The sequence below is a fragment of the Podarcis filfolensis genome (genome assembly GCF_964270895.1).
Source record: "Podarcis filfolensis genome assembly, chromosome: 11".
Lineage (NCBI taxonomy): Eukaryota > Metazoa > Chordata > Lepidosauria > Squamata > Lacertidae > Podarcis > Podarcis filfolensis.
In genome coordinates this window covers 34,496,733-34,514,544 of record NC_139613.1, presented here as the reverse complement: position 1 = coordinate 34,514,544, position 17,812 = coordinate 34,496,733, and the positions used below count along the sequence as shown (strand labels likewise).

Here is a 17,812-nt window from a genome sequence, read left to right as displayed (position 1 = left end):
CGGGACATGACTCATTCATGAATAGAGTCCTTAGTCTGATTTGTGGCAGTGAGCATGGTGTCACAGGCATACTTATTGCTAGGAATGTATCAAATTACCTTTGCTGCAATTATTAAAATTCTTTCTCCACCTTGCAAGTGAACTTAATTTCAAGTGCCAAGAATCTCCCTGGTGAGTTTTCCCCCATCAAATATTTCATAACTAAAACATTAAATACATCTGCTAAAAGAGGACAAGTAATAGTATAATCCATTTTATTTTTAAAAGGCATGCAATTTCAGAAAGTACTAATACTAATAATATAACCACCTACTTTAATGGGGCTCTGTATAATACTGCACCTGCCAATCTGCTTATCCATCTAGCACCCACAAGACCTTTAAAGAAATGTAGCTCTGTACAATTGGCACAGAGCCTTAACTAAAGGTAGAAGGTTTTTTTGTTTTTGTTTTTAAAAGAGTATTAAAGCATTTTAAATAGCAGAGTAGAAAATCATAGTGAACTAGATCTCATGATTTGAGGCAAGGTTTTCTACTAAGACCATAAGTCCATTTGACCTGGAAGTATTGAAGTCTCAGTAACTTCGACTGACTGCAGTGTTTCAAGGCCTTGGAAATCTTCTCTAGGCAGCTACCTCAAGCAGATACTGTATCTGCAGATATGCATGCATAGCATATATGTCACCCAAAGTCCAGAGGCAACAGGAAAAAACTGGTCAGTTCAGGGCTTTGCATGAGTGGTCCAAACCACTGAGCCTTTTGGGCTTGCCAATCAGAAGGTCGGTGGTTTGAATCCCTGCGACAGAGTGAGCTCCTGTTGCTCTGTCCCAGCTTCTGCCAACCTAACAGTTCGAAAGCATGCCAGTGCAAGTAGTTAAATAGTTACCGCTGCGGCAGGAAGGTAAACGGCATTTCCGTGTGCTCTGGCTTCTGTCATGGTGTTCCATTGTGCCAGAAGTGGTTTAGTCATGCTGGCCGCATGACCCAGAAAGTTGTCTGTGGACAAATGCCGGCTTCCTTGGCCTGAAAGCAAGATGAGCGCCACAACCCCATAGTCGCCTTCGACTGGACTTAACCATCCAGGGGTCTTTTACCTATCTGCATATTTCAAGCAGTTTTGGGATGCTGCAGCTTTTTTAGCAGAAGCAAGGGGGAAGTATCACTAGTTCTCCGTTCCAAAGCTTTCTCCCAGCTGAATGTTCACAGGAGGATTCGAGATTCATGTTTGAACACATGTCTGCAACGCAACAGGGGGAACAGCATATGCAGGAGGGCAATTTGGAATGGGGAAATAACATGTAGGGGAAATGCTGAACATTCCTCCCCCCTCCCCTGGTTTTTTCCACCAAAATTATGTGTCCCAAAACTCCTTTTCCTTATTAAAAGAACTGGCAGTTCATAAATATACACACCTATATGAGTTACACCTATTTAAGTTCACAGAAGGGTTTGAACCCAACTCTACGACTTGTTAGCTGTCTCAGAAAAAACCAAGATCTACTAAGGGCCAAATTAGATTTCTGTGTTACGTTGGAGCTCCTTCTTTGGAGGCCCCAACATAATTTCCCATTTATGAAATCATCTATATGAGAGACTTGGACTGTGGCCAGCACAAGGGAGGAGGCCTAATCCCTTCGTCCACACACCATAACACACACACACACACACACACACACACACACACACAAGCTACTGTTAGTCACAAAGAAGCAAACTTGTGGGCTTCAGTTTTTAAGCTCATATCCCCACCACCACCCACTCTGGAATAGCTCAGTCGATAAAGCAGGAGACTCTTAATCTCAGGGTTGTGGGTTTGAGCCCCACGTTGGGCAAAAGATTCCTGCATTGCAGGGGGTTGGACTAGATGACCCTCGTGGTCCCTTCCAACTCTGCAGTTCTCTGATTCTAACAGCAGCTCTAGGAGGTTGACCTGGATCATGGGCTCATGCAACATTCAGGGAAAGGGGCAAAAGTCCTGCCACTTCCACTATGACCCTGATCGAATATGATCTTGGGTGCTCTAACATAATGCATAGTTTACCTTAACATTTAATCCAATCTATTCATCAGTCAATTAAATAATGCCAAGTTTTCAATTGAATGGGGTTTAAGAATGTTGTTCTGAGAGCCACATTGGAATTATAACGCAAATTGGAGGATTGCTGGTGATTTGTTTATTTAATTGGATATGTTGCTTATATTTTCACAAATGGTAGAATCCAAGTTATAGTGAGCTAAGATGATGCATTAAAAGATAACCCATTTCCCTTAAACTAGTGTTACATACTGCTGTTGCCTGCAGCTGTTCAACATAAGTTAACCATGAAAAAAAATAACTGCAATCCTATCCACATTTACTTAGGAATAAATCAGATTGAACTTAATTGGAAGTCCTTCTAAGCCTCGTTCTGTGCCCAATAAACATGGGGCACCTTTGTCCTGTGGCACTGTGGCCCATAGATTGCAGCAAAATACTGGGCAAGGTTTTGCCCAGTATCTTCTCTGTGTGATGGGCTCATGGGAAAATGTCCCATGAGCCCTTGCAGAAGAGGGGAGGGGAAAGCCTATATAAGGCTGCTTCCCCTAGATCTCACAGCCATTTTGCTTTGAGAGCTTCCCACCCACCCACCTTTGGGTTAGAGCCTTCAATGAGCAATTTTGGGTCATTGGTTGACAGGGCCTCCCTCTCCCTCTCCCTCTCAACCTGACTGGCACTTGGTTGGAGTCTTTTTTCACCTTTCCCTCAGTGAAATTATGGCTTTCCTTTGTTAGACGGAAGAACATGCTTGTAAGAGGGCGGAAACGGGATTGGTCAGGATCGACATAGTATGGGGAGCCCCCATAAGGGGCCTGAGGGGAGGATTGACCATGGCAAACCAAAGCATGGGTTCGGTATCTGCCTAGTTAGAATCTGCATCCTGGTTCCCCAGTGAGACCTTGCTTGCTTGTCTTGGACCATGGCAAGGTTCAACACTGGCCAACTCCCGTCGTACAGGTTTAGAGCAATCCAACCCTAGTGGGTCCATTCCATCAACATGGGGCTTGTGGAATGAAGAACTGGTCCTGGGACCCAATGCCAACCCTTGCCCTTCCTGCTGCTGTCAATAAAAAATTGGCCTGATTTTATTCTATCACCATTGTACAATCTGGTTATTTTGCTTCTCTCAAGGGTCATATAATGCGCCTGCCTGGGCAAGTAAGCATGTATAGAATTGCACGGAACATCTTTAATCCTTTATATACTTGCGAGCAAGTCCTATTAAAATAAGTGGTACGTACTTTCAAGGAACCTGCTGTTTATAATCTCCATAATCACAACTCTTATGAACACGTCAAATTAAGAGACCTATAGGGAGATACAAAAAGAGTGCAATGCTTCCATGCTTGCTGCTGCTGTCAGCCAGAACGCTCACATGCTCAGTCCTCATTTTGCTTTTTAGGGGAGTGGAGAGGAAACTACTGCAAGCCATAATAACTAAAAGCTAGTGAAAGTTCCACCCAAGCAAAGGGAACACTCTTGCACCTGGAGTCAATGAGTTCCCAGCCGCACCTCCTTTTCAGTGGGCAAGTGAATGTAAGAACTCATAAATGTGAAAGATCTTAACAGCTCTGACCTGAAACAAATCAGAGTGGAAGATTTGCTCCAAAGCTCGGGTAATATACCTTTTCTCTGACCTGCGAAAGAACCCCTGTTATTCCTTTCCTATAACTGCACTAAGGAGACACTGACAATTGTGACACACACGACAGTCGTTATCATGGTGCACACAGATGGAGGACTGCATGCGATCCAAGTTATTTTTAATTGTAACCTCTTCTTGAAATTGAACCTCGAAGGTGAGAGGCTAGTGAACTAATGGTACTGATAGGACTTCTACAAGTGTGAATTCATTTCTTACTCATCGGAAATAATGACAGACGTGCTGGAAAGAAGTATAAAACTAGGTGCAGTGTAGACTTGAGCAGATAACCGTGTTACAAGATTGTGGCATTATCCAGTTAATGTACAAAAAAAAAAATGAGCAGCCAATTGATTCTCTCCCAGTGATACCAGCTGAACCTATGTGCACTCAGTTTTGGCTGAATCACTCTTACTCACCAAGTAAAACCAATTAAACAACAAAGAAAGTACTAAACTTCTCTAATTTGAATGCACATTTATGTTGCACCTTTATTTAAAGAATTATTTATGTATCACAAATGTGACACTCACAGTGGCTTCCAACAAAATACATTTAAGGAATATCTCAAAATATATTGAAAATAAAATTCAGTTACAAGTACAGCAGCAAAGTAGTATGAATCAAAACTATGAGTCAGATTATATCCATCAGTTATTCTCAACTCCTCCACCCCCAAATCATCACCTGTGAAGTCTAAGAGTGTGCTTCACAACAGAGGTGGGGTCATGCACCAGTTGCAACAGGACAATGGTGATCATGAAAACCATGCACTCTTGATCTGCCCCATATGAGAGGGTCTTGGCACAAACATTGAAATCATCCCAACAAGTAGCCCAGGTGAGTCCTAACATCAAAGCTGAAACCACCTCTGCCAGCTCAAAAATAGAAACAGTTGGCAGTAGGGTGAGCAATACAGCAAGAGAATCCCGAATTTGTTTCAAGAGGTGCACTTGGAAACTGCTAAACATGACCCAACTGGACAGGGCAATGGATGCACGAAAGATTACTGCAACTCAAACTCCAAGTCAGTCTGCTTGGGGATTTGAAATCCTGGTGGGCACAACTGAGACAAAAAACCTCCTCTCAGCTTGTCTAGTCAGATCTCTTGTAATGTACAACAGGTCAGCATGCTCATCAAGGATAATGTCTTGGATGGCAGAGGTCTTACAATTCACCAACTTGGTATGCAGCAGAACTTTTAGAAATCACCAGGGTATGGGGAAAGCTTGCCCGAGTCAGACTTTTGAAACAAAATCCAAGGTGCTTGTTAAACCAAAGGAGCTTTACTTAGTGGCGGTCCAAAGTAGCTGGCCCTGACCAAATGTGTTAGTCCCATGAAGACTGTATTGATATTTATTTTGGGGTAGGGATGTTAAGAACTGTTGACTTTTGCATGGTAGCTAAAGGTTGTGTGTGTCCTCCCACCACCTTTTAATAGAAAAAAACCTGTTGCTGCAGCTTCAAGTGTTGCATCCTTGTCAGGGGCATTCTGTTCCTGGAGGAAGACACCTGGAAGATGCTGCTGAGCTACCATTTAAAGCAGTAGCAGGCTTTCTTTGTGGTTGGAAGAAATAAGAGCATCCTTTTGCACCCTTCCTGCTGTTGTGTCTCCACCAGCTTTCTGACCGAGTGTTCCACTGGAATAATGAGGGCTTTCCACCAGCATATCTGTCATAGCCAGCAAGATATCTGGCATTCTGTCAATATAAGGGGACAGGTGTCAAATCCTAAGCCCCTTAGCTGGCATACCTCAAGTATTGGATTGTGTCCTGACTGCTGCAATCGAGAGAGCCATATATTGAGATCCCAGCTACTAAGCTGGGTGGTTCACTCAACAGGACCTCTCCAGATCATCTGAGAGATGAAGCAGGCTCATAGGATAAGAAAGTGCTTCTTTAATTATTATTATTATTAATAAAGAAACAAACTGGGAGTTGAGTGGCAGTACTACTTGTATCACCTGGCTCTGAGGACCACATTTTATAGGTTTGACCTCTGTCTACAAATGCTAAAATATTAAATGGGTAAGTAGTTCTACACTGGACATTGCACACACTAACCTAGCAAAGTGCTTCTCTAATCCTGCCTACTTATAATTACCTGATTTGCTAACATGCATACAGCAAAGTGCATGCCTGTGCATGAATAATTACATCCATCCATCTTGGGAGATTCCACCCCCTGAGCAGGCAACATCAATCAAAGAGAAACTATCACCCACATGCTGAATCTTTTGATAGATATTTCATAATCTATTGCTGCCTCCTACACAACTCAATTTCCATAGACTCTGTCTGCAAACAACAATAACTCTGGATTACTAGGGAAAATATCATCTATTCTTTTTCTTAAAAGTCTCAGCTACATAGGTAGGAGTCTGTGTTTCCCATATGTTACAGAGACTCTCCAGAATTCAACACTTCATTTTATTCCAGCATTTAGCATGGCATATATTTCTCCTGCAAGCATTTTCTTGTCATTTCTTTCTCTCATGCAGCCCAATAGTAAGATAACATCCTTCCCTTCTACCAATCCTGTTTACAAATACCTAGCCTCAGTGTCACTTTAACTAACAACTTTCTCTGGGCAGTTTTTATTTGCAACATTTCCAGGACTAGAAAGAAAATCCTAAAACCATGTATGACCTCAAGCAATGTTACCCATACCAAGAGCACGTAGTCACTATGGGGTGATATTAGGTTAGAAACGATTGCCTGGCACTTCTTGAAGAGAAGGGACAAGCACAGAAAAGGGTAGAGGAAAGGAGGACAGAGGAGCAGTCATTCCCCTTCCCTCCCACCATGGATTCTTTGGGGTATTCTTTGGTTCCTTCATACATGGATTTGCAATATGTCTGTATGCATCTGTTCCCTGCCTCTTATTTCAAAGCAGCTGTCCTAGACAGATGAAGAAATCCAGGATTCACCTCTTTCTTGCTAACACAAATGCCAGTCCTTCATTTAATTCACAGTGGAATCCTATGCATGCTTACTCATAAGTAACTCCTCTCAAAGACTTGCCCCAATGTGTAAGAACTGCAGCCCTAGGCAGGCTCAGTTGTTTTATTCTGGATTTAGGAATTCAACAGGGAAAAACCGGATAACCTATGGGATTGTATTCAGTGCTGCACCAGCAGGGTTCCACCAGCAAAGAAGGACTTCTGTTCCCTCCATGCACTCGCAATATCTGCCCCAGAGGACTCCCCCGACACTCCAGAGCTGTGTTTGGAGGTGCACAGGGGGCTGGTGGGGACAGGAGAGGAAGAGGAAGTTCTGCTGTGAAAGGACATCCCTGGCACCAGTGAAACTGCAGCATTTGATACAGCCCCTAGTCTCAGGAAAGAAAAAACACAGTAACATGAGTCCGTGCTGGTTCTTCTTTCTTCTAATGGACAATGCATATATTTCAACAGCTACAAAGCACCGCTGTAAACTGGAGACTTTGGGTTTTTTATTCCCCTCAAAAAGGCTATACGTTGCATGGGTGTTAGATGAAATAAGTCCTGAAAGGGCTAGTAACACAACTATAGCTTAAGGGATGTATCACTGATTTGGTTGTTATGGGGAAGCATCTGGCATCTGAGAGGCCCTCTCTGAAATAGGAAAATGAACATGAAATCCAATGCTATTCATGCAGTTTCAAAGTTGGAGCCAGAGGGATAGGAGTAATAATCAATTTCATACCACATAAGCAAGACTGCAAACAGCAGCGCTGAGGGACTTCGGGGGCTTTGTCAGTTACAATGTGCGAATACAGAGGACTTTGGGATTGGCCTACGAAAAGCAAGATGACCACAAAACAAGCAAAACCTTTGACATCTATCTCATTTCGACGTTTGCTACACTTCCAAAAGATAGCATAACATTTCAAAGGATTTGTTGAGAAGCTACCAGGGATACTAATGCAGCTAAATTTAGTATGATACCAAATGAGGTGGAAAATCACTGTAGCTAAGTGATAATGCTGCTTATAGCAAACAAGATTCTAAATTAATAAACATGAATATATTAATTCACTACAGCCAAGTAATAAGTTGTGTTGATGTTTCCTCTGCATAAAATGCCACTTAATAATGTGACAGGGAACTTGGGGAAGGAAGTTGCAGAGTTGAAAAGCCACAGAAAATTATTCCAGAAGGTTTCCTGTTAAATACTGCATAGAAAATGGTTGAGTTGAAGCACACCATGTACAAACTCAAACAGCAAATAAACTGTTCTGATAATTCATCTGTTGGCTATTTTAGTGAAACCACATGCAAAAAGTTATCTCCACTCTTACTTAAGTGTAGTATAGCCCAGTTTCTGATGGCCAAGACTGCAAGCACATTTTAACATGCTTTCCTTTCTTTCCTTCCAAAACTTCATACTCCTAGGACAGTCTGAGCTATTCTCCTCTGCATTCAATTCGCAGTTAAATATAATCAGTTATAATAAGCTTCACACAATTGTACATACATATCTTACTTTTAAATATGTGTGTTTTACAACTTCCATACTATTTTCACTATTAGAGGTGGGAAATTTCTATCACTGCCATCCAGGATTTTTTGGAAGAAGGGCATGCTATAAGTTAATTAAATAAACAATAAAACAGTGGTAAGTGAAGCTTATCAAGTCAAACTGTAAAGTTGTCAAGCCCTAAGTAGAAAAGAATTTCCCCCCCAAGCCTCATCTTTTGAATGAGGCAAAGCAACAGGAAAAAGAAAGCAACAAAGACTTCATCAGAGAATGTGAAGATAGTCGATGAACAAACCTAGGCATGTGGTTACTCTAACATACAGCAGTGCATGAACTGAAAGTCACTGGCAGATATGAAGAGGGTGCTGGGAAGCAACTTTTAGATTGCAAGCTTCTGTGACTGAAAATCAAACCAACTCCTTAGCTTTCTTGTACAGTCAAGCTGGTCCTCTCCACCACTGAACCTATGAACAGGCATCACAATGGGGGTAAGCAGGGTCTACATAACCAAAGGTAGGATGTGGGTTTCCCACCATACTATAATTTATAGAGAGAAAAGCCTCACTTGAACTTCCAGTTTGGTGAAGAAGCCATCTTCTCTGTTTTTGAGATGGTACCAGACCTGCAACCGTGTGCACAATATAAACTAGTTCCCTACACATAGTCTTACTCTCGCCAATATCCCTAGTTACTCATGGCCCAAGAAATGCAATGCTTACCCCAAGAGCTGAATATATGACACATTCTCCTGCAAAAGTTTTTGTGAAAGAGCCTTTAGAGCAGGTGTGGGGAACTTTTGGACCTCCAGATGATGTTGGACTTCAACTCCCATCATCCCTAGCCAGCATGCTCAATAGTCAGGAATGATGGGAGCTATAGTTCTGAAACATCTGAAGGACCACAGGTTCCTCACCAATGATTTTAAGGAGAATAAAGAAATAATAGCAATAGTTGCCCTGTCTCAAGTATGTTTTATATATTAAAAAGTATATAAAAAATAAAATGTCCAGTAGCACCTTGGAGACCAACTAAGTTTGTTCTTGGTATAAGCTTTCATGTGCATGCACACATGAAAGCTTATTCCAAGAACAAACTTAGCTGGTCTCTAAGGTGCTACTGGACAATTTTTTAATTTTTTTATATATTTCGACTGCGTCAGACCAACATGGCTACCTACCTGAATATTAAAAAGTAATTATTCATTTAAAAAAAAAATACACAACCTGAAAAACAGGGGGAAGGGAAAAGAATATACAGGATATTACAACTAGAAAAACAACATTATTGTGGTTGTCTCAGAGACCATAAAATAGAACTCTACTTGGTCTCTCCTTTAGTTTTAGCAGTTGTAGGACTGCGTATCTGATTATCACAGGTGGGCTTTGAGGTGTGTGTATCCCACCATGAAAATACAGCAGATATTGAGCCTTCTTCAGTGTAGTCCACATTTTACCTCAAGGGTTTTGTACCCTATTTTATGTAGAAATTTCAAAACAACTCAACTTAAAATATAATTTGCTATTTTTGTCTTTCTTTGAAAGAGAACTTAGAAAGACAGTGTGCCGCATTTTGCACAATATTCCCAACTTTTACATTACAAAGCTCTGCAGCACACGTATGCTGAAATAAATGATTAGACAAGGGAGGGGAAAAATAAAATATACCTTTGTGATATGTTTCTGAAGTTTATGACAAAAGCTGCTCCTTGCGGTTTATTAAACTCTAATCATTTTTCTTGAAGGATTAGTAGCAATTATCATTAAGGTTCAAGCATTTAACTGTGACTGCTGCAATAAATCTTACTGAAATAACTGAAACATACTTTTTTTGCATGTGGCAACCTGTCTCTGAATCACAACCATCTGTACATAGTTATTGCCTGGTGCACACAGATGGCAGTAAAATCACTATAAAGCTATACCATTCTTTAATCATAAGTTCTATCAGTACCAAACAAAATGAAATTGCAGTCAGACTATTAGCATTTGAAAGACTATATGATCACTGTAATTAACAAATATGTTTTCAAATCCTGGTACAATGCTGTTTTCTCGCAGAACAAAAAAACCCCCAACAACCCAGAAATACTTATACTGGGCAATCCCTTGTTTTAATCTCAGATGCATGTTTATGTGGGGGGGGGGGAAGCGAATGAATAAATAAATGAAAGCATATGTTAACAATAGAATAGCAGTCTTTCAAGCTTTTACTATGCACACTGCACAATTCCTTTGCAGATTTAAAATGACAGTAGATGGTAGCAGGGTAATTGATCCCTCCTTGCTCAAGGCACAATTGTGAGTGCTGGAGGTCAGCAACTGGAGAAGTACACAAAATCCTTGTCACTCTGAATCAGTTATAAAAAAGATTTCCATAAATTCCTTTTAGCTTTCAAGGGATATGATGTTCAGGTGTCTCTAAGAGGTCCACTGCCTATAGGAAAGGACTTCAGAGCTAAACAACTGCACACTTTAAAGCACTAAACTGGCATCACTGCATTACATTGTACAATGCCAACTCACACCTCTCCTTCATGCACCACAATCAGGGACACCCAGCAGCAGCAGCAGATCATCAGCCAGGACAACTGCAGAGCTGGTAAAACTCTCACCCTCTTCCTGCTCTGCTTTTGCTGTTGCCATGTTGATGTGAATGATTTGGGACTAGGGATGGGGTGTTGGTGTTGTCCTGTTTATCTGCCAGCTGGTAGATTACTACTTTGTTTATTGTTTGTGTATTGGTAATGTTTGTTATTACTGTTATGAGGGGCTAATGGGTTTTTGTCTTCTCAATATAGAATATTAATATATTATATTATTCCCCCTCCTTTTCTAACATATAATGTATTTATGCATTTATGTTTTTTTTCAATGTAAGTAGCTTAGAGACTAATAAATCTAATAAATAAGTAAACAATTAAGGTATTTACATATTGCCTTCTTGTAAAACATCAGGCCATGTGAGGGCTGCTGATGCCCCAGTCTTAACTGCCCAATGACATTACTAGTAGATATTCAAAGGGAGAAGCAGGGAGAAGCAAGAATAGAGAAAGCAGTATGATGCAGTTTGGGGAGGAATAAGGGAGGGAGATTTCCAGATCTGTTGGAGACACCCAGCAGGTCTGGTCTGGCCCATATTCTTTGTCTGAGAAACAGTACCCTGTAAGAGTCCAAACCACCAGGTCTGGCAAGTGCAGAAACTTGCATTTATTCAAATTTTTCTTCCACTATTCTAAAGCACTTGTAACCTTCTGGTGATAGCTCTTTTACAAAAGGCTTGACTTCTATAAATTCTCCTGCAGTACCCAACACTTCCTAGCATGCTGGCTGAAAGGGGTACACCAAGCCTGCTGAACACTTTTTTTTTTGCAGGGAGGAGGGTTAAAGGATGTTGGGGTCTAAGTAGATTAACTGGGGGAAACTGAACACATTAGTTATCCAGTACTACTGTTCTACAGCATGAGCTGCTAAACTGAATCCTACTAGAGGTCCTGCAACTGAACCTAAAATTGAACGTGCTCTGCAATTTGGTGGATCATTCTCTTTTTCAATACATCAGGCAGTTCCTGTTGCAGTGCCTTAACTAGGAACACTGATGTTATTGTGGGTTGACATATGATTGGATTCTATTTTGTCTTTTCTATCTAAAAATAACAGAGTACATTTCATGTTTCCCAGGCTAGAAGTCTCATTATGAAATTATTCACTGAGATGTATATTCTGTCTGTGTTTCGTGCTTGCTTTTGTTTTATATTAAAAACTGTGACTTTGCATCTCAACTGTTCCATCAGTCATGAATACCAAAAAAAAATGAAAAAAATGAAACAGATGTGATGAGTATAACATGAATCTTGCAGAACGTAGCTGCGCTTTTTGATGGGTTTAGGGTAAGCAGTTGCCCTCCCTGGGGCACATGTTAACTGTTTGAGATTCGCTGCTGCCAAATGCACAGCTTGCTATCTGTAGGAAAGTAGAATTGGCAGGGAACAGATGGTACCAGTCAATAGATGTGCCATTTCTATTTCTTCCATTAGAGCTGCTGCAGCATGGCAAATTAGCATAGATCTAGATGGCATGCAAGACACTGTGCTTCTATTAAAGACCACCAAGCTCCACTCATTACCCATTTATTTAAATTTTAACCTCTCCCCATCTAGCTCACCAAAGGCTCAGAGCATTTACCAATACTTTACTTTAAAATACCCAAAAGTTTTAGCCATCATACATACATACTATTAGTATCATACATCAAAATACAGCCCGGATTAGATCGATTTCCTGGCTTTTCTAAACTAAAACTGTGCTTGGGCAAAATTCCATTTGATAAAGGTTCACATGGACCTATCTCCCAAATGCTTACTCTTGACATATGTACTCAGCACATGGGACACTCACCACTGATCTTAAAGATTGAAAGGAGGCATTGGTAAATGTATGGCTTCTGTGTTTCAGTTTCTATGGATCTGTGGGACCAGACAAACACTCTGAATTGTGATGTAATCATGAGATCACCTGGCCTACAGAAGTATATGATATAAACAATGGTTTCCCATCCTCCAGACTCCCTGGGAAACTCACCAAACCAGCTGTACTTAGAACTGGGTTTGGAGAGTGCAGGTGATCGGCACAGAGCTGTGGGCAGCCTGCGGAAGATACTATCCACCTTGGACCTGCCCATAAAAAGCAAGTCTAGAGAGACTAAAGTGACAACCGCTGTTTCCAGGAACTCTTATTGGGAGACTTAGTGAGTGAGCTGAGAATTTTTTTGGACCCAGGTGAGAACCTGGAGGCTGAGAGGGTGGCTGTGCCAGAAGGAAAATAAACTGATATTGAGATAGACAGACAGACAGACAGACAAACAGATGGATATTAGTAACCTTGCCGACAAAGGTCCATATAGTTACAGCTATGGTTTTCCTAGTAGTGATGTATGGAAGTGAGAGCTGGACCATAAAGAAGGCTGGTTGCCGAAGAATTGATGCTTTTGAATTATGGTGCTGGAGGAGACTCTTGAGAGTCCCATGGACTGCAAGAAGATCAAACCTATCCATTCTGAAGGAAATCAGCCCTGAGTGCTCACTGGAAGGACAGATCCTGAATCTGAGGCTCCAATACTTTGGCCACCTCATGAGAAGAGAAGACTCCCTATAAAAGACCCTGATGTTGGGAAAGATGGAGGGCACAAGGAGAAGGGGACGAAAGAGGATGAGATGGTTGGACAGTGTTCTTGAAGCTACCAACATGAGTTTGACCAAACTGCAGGAGGCAGTGGAAGACAGGAGTGCCTGGCGTGTTCTGGTCCATGGGGTCACAAAGAGTCAGACACGACTAAACAACAATGAATTAATGTAACATATTAATGTAACGACTAAACAACAAATTAATGTAACATATTTATATGTAATTGTGTATTTCTGTAATATTTTTAAGTTGTCTGCTGTTGCTTCAGTTTTCCGTATACCACTTAGATATTTTCAATATATTAAGCAGTATAGAAATTAAATAATCAGGTCTCTTGGTCAGCTATTTTTATGACTCCACCATGATGTCACATGACATAAGGATGGATCATTTAGTGCTTTGGATGTGGCTGTTCGGCAGCGATAGATAAGGGTTATATTTGGAGAAAGGTTTGCTGCTAAACTATTTAGGGCCCAGAAAGAGTTCAGACATTGGCTGTGCTCCCTGGATCATTCCCCACAAGAGTTTCAACATGCAATCTTAACCCTCCCCTCCCCAGTGTCAACAGCAGCAATTTTGGCCCTCCCTTATCATGTATGCCAGCTGATCTCTCTTATCTACCTTCATCTTGGCCTGCAAAAAGTAGCTAGTAGCCAGTTTGCATAACAGGAGAATGATAGCTGCATAAAGCAACTAAGACATACTGGAGGAAGGAATGGGAGAGCAGTTTATTTCAGTTTAGAAGATTTTTATTGTTATTTTTTTAGTTTGCTGACCGATAGTTTGATTTCCTAGCTCTACCATATTTATTCTAATGCGCTTTAGAGAGGCAGTGTTGTATAGTGGTTAGTGTACTGGTCTAGGACTTGGGAGACCAGGGTGCCATGAAGCTTGCTGGGTGACCTTGGGCCAGTTACTGCCTCCCAGCCTTACCTACCTCACACGGCTGTTCTAGGGATGAGGAGGGGAAGTACAACACCTTGAGGATATGGTGGCATATAAATGGAACACATAAATAATAATATCCACTTATGTGCCTACTTGCTTCCCATCTGCTCCACTTGTATATTTTTAAATAAACCAAGAAAAGCACAAACACACCTTACAACAAACCTTTACCATTGCCCTGCAACTTCAAAATGCTCAGAAAAGTGAAGAAGAAAGATATGAGGCATGTATTTTTCTATGATCAAGCAACACTGGGACATTTCAAAGGCAAACTTAAAATAGAATTCATATCTTAATTGTATCTATTAGACATATACAAAGCCAGAAAGGAAAAGCAAGTATTCAGAAAGCCTTTATGGAGACACCCAGACTGGATGTCAAGTTTGCTATGTGTGCAATGAACTCAAAGTGACCAGCTTGCAAATCTGAAAAGACAGTATTGACCTAGCCTGATACAGTATCTCTGCCACAGCTTTGGTTGAATGAGTAAACTAGCAATCCTCTGGAGGCAACCTCACAAAGGACTGTGCATTTGAGAAACACTGCAGATAAAACTCTTGACAAAGGTATCCGTGGATAATAATTGTTCAAAATATGAAATATAGAAGGGGGGAACACATCACCCTCCAAATATTTTTATTGGCTTTGTTGTACAACTCAAAGAACCCTTGTAAGTATAGTAAGTAAGTAAGTAAGTAAATAAATAAATATATAAAGCTTGATAACTTTTCAGACTTGATAAGAAATCTAAAAGATAAAGAGTGAATGCAGCTGACTTTTGCATGTAAAATATCACAAAGGCACAAAAGAAATCAACTTACCTCTGCCACATTTCTCACAATGTGACATTTGTCCAAAAAGTGCCTGAAGGGATCCAACATAGGACATACTCCATGTATATCACACTTTGGGCAGAGAATTAAGGGAAGGCATCTAATACCATACCAGAGCGGCGTGATGTGTTTCCCCACACCAGGCGCCAAGCCAAGAGGGGTGACACAGAAGAAGAAGAAGAAGAATAAGAAGAAGAAGAAGAAGAGGAGGAGGAGGAGGAGGAGGAGTAGTAGTAGTTTGGATTTGATATCCTGCTTTATCACTACCCAAAGGAGTCTCAAAGCGGCTAATAATCTCCTTTCCCTTCCTCCCCCACAACAAACACTCTGTGAGGTGAGTGGGGCTGAGAGACTTCAAAGAAGTGTGACTGGCCCAAGGTCACCCAGCAGCTGCATGTGGGGAGCAGGGACATGAATCCGGTTCACCAGATTACAAGTCTACCGCTCTTAACCACTACACCACACTGGCTCTCAAGACAGGGTCTTGCAACAATGGCATAGTGCACACACAAAATGGAAGGTGAGAGGTTGGGCTCGTACAGGGTGCTGAATTAAAAAACAACAACAACAAAAAACCAGCCAAAGTCTGTCCCTGTGCAATACCACCTCTGGCAGTGCTGGATGTATGCCATTCTCTGAAGAGAATACCACAGCAGACCACCTGCTTTGTGTGCAGAAAGCTCAGGTCTCCATCTTAGCCTATACAGGAAAAGTATACCAGGGCGTAAAGCTGTAATAGAACCATATCCAAGATGTCTGAGAACCACCACCAATCAGAGCAGGCAATACTTGGCTATGCAGACCAATAGCAGAACTTGGTAGAAGGCAGTTTCATATGAGCTCCTTGGGAAGTAATTGCAAATAAGAACGTGGCTGGAAATATGGTGGTAGTTCAGACCTATGAGCTTTAAATATGTTTTCTTTTTTTAAATTAGATCCACAGGAATCTTATCGTGAAAGGATTTCTCTTTTTAGAATTCAAACCTTTTAATGAAAGGGATAAGCAATATGAATCCTCCAGATGTTGCTGGACTTCAAATTCCATCATCCCTGACGGTTGTCCATGCCAGTGGTGGTCCTTGGAGTCTCAAATTTCAGTGGCGCCCTGTGCAACGCTAAAATTTGGCATCCCCTCTCCTTCAATTCTACATTATAGTTGCAGGTGCCCCCGTGGTGCCCTCGAGGCTCTGCACCCAGTGTGTAAAGGTAAAGGGGCCTCTGACCATTAGGTCCAGTCGTGGCCGACTCTGGGGTTGCGGCGCTCTTCTCGCTTTATTGGCCGAGGGAGCCGGTGTACAGGTTCCGGGTCTTGTGGCCAGCATGACTAAGCCGCTTCTGGTGAACCAGAGCAGCGCACGGAAACTGCCTGCATCCATGCTTAAATTCTTTTATTTGTCTTTGGCTAGAAACAGTGCATGCTTTCATGATATTGCATATAAGCTTATGCTTTTCAGAGAATCTGCAAGGAATACCTAGCAAGAAGACAGCCAAGGACAGGCTCTGCATATTTCTACAGAGAGATCCCCGAAGACTAAGCCTAGCTGTATCTGTTCATTTTGGCTAAGTACAGGAGTGATTTTCCACATGTTTAAGAAAACAGCACTAGAGAGTGACTCTTTATCCAGCAAGCTTCAACAGCCCCAAAGTTAATACAGAAATTTAAACAGAAGATTCTAAAGAAATACAACTCATTAGTATTTTCTCTTATGTATGATTGAAGGATCAAAGAAGATAACCCAGGTGGTGGTTAAATAAATAAGGATTATAAAAACAATCAAAAACTCACATTTCACAACTTGCTACGCATTGTTCAGGCACTGGAACAGTGATTCATTTCACAACACATTTGGTAGAAATTATTTCACTCCTCTCCTTAACTTTGAATAATGGTTAGGCTCCTACATGAGCCTACATTGAACATGACACAAATGTAACATTTGGTTCTCATTATATGAATGCCTTATTAATGTCTAATTAGTGTTGATATTTTTTTAAGTTTTGCAGCATAAAAGAAGCAGACCTTTTAAAAATGTAGTGGCAGCCAGAAAGTTAAGCTGGCATTACAGAAACATAAACACTCTTGGCCTACGATTAACCTCACAACCAACTGAGTGCAGAAAATTGACCACTCAGCTTACACGTTGAAATTAAGCAGAAAAAGAAAAGACAGAAATGTGTCTGCAGTCACCTTTCCTGGCTCTGTTGACCAAGACTGAAATTTGAGACCTGATTCATACACATTTGTCCCCATAAAATATGTTTTTCATTTTATGGTGATGTATGTTGCTCACCTACATCTGTATGAGGAAAAAGCAGAAAATAATTTCACAGTTTATATATATATTCTCCTCAGATGAGAAGCTTGATTTTTCCAAGATGCCAGCTACCAGACACACATGATTCAATGCCACAAAGTGCAATGATATTAAACTTTTATATTTTTGAATCCATGCTTCTATTTTTACTTATGGTTTACAAGCTGCAGGCCTTTTTCCCCCCTGCACTACCTGCCAGAAAAGTACAGACAATAACATTCAACAGATCTTAAACACCTGCAGCCCTTACCAAACTGAATGGAGAAATCTCAAGCAATGCCGGTGATGTTATGTCTAGTCCATTAATATAAATGCTTCTTTACGTTGGCCTAATTACTTTTGACCAGAAACATATTATTTTTTATTGCTTATACTGCCAGCAGCACTGCATTATGGG

The 17,812-nt window shown here is 41.1% G+C and overlaps 1 protein-coding gene and 1 long non-coding RNA gene across 5 annotated transcripts in view; both read right to left on the bottom strand.

Annotated features, from left to right (window-relative positions):
• Nucleotides 1-17,812, bottom strand: part of LOC310744908 (uncharacterized protein) — a 263,309-nt gene that overhangs the window by 5,132 nt on the left and 240,365 nt on the right. The window lies entirely within an intron of this gene.
• The window catches only part of LOC310745061, a 133,706-nt gene that overhangs the window by 70,049 nt on the left and 45,845 nt on the right, over nucleotides 1-17,812 (bottom strand). The gene's annotated exons all lie outside the window — the stretch shown is intronic.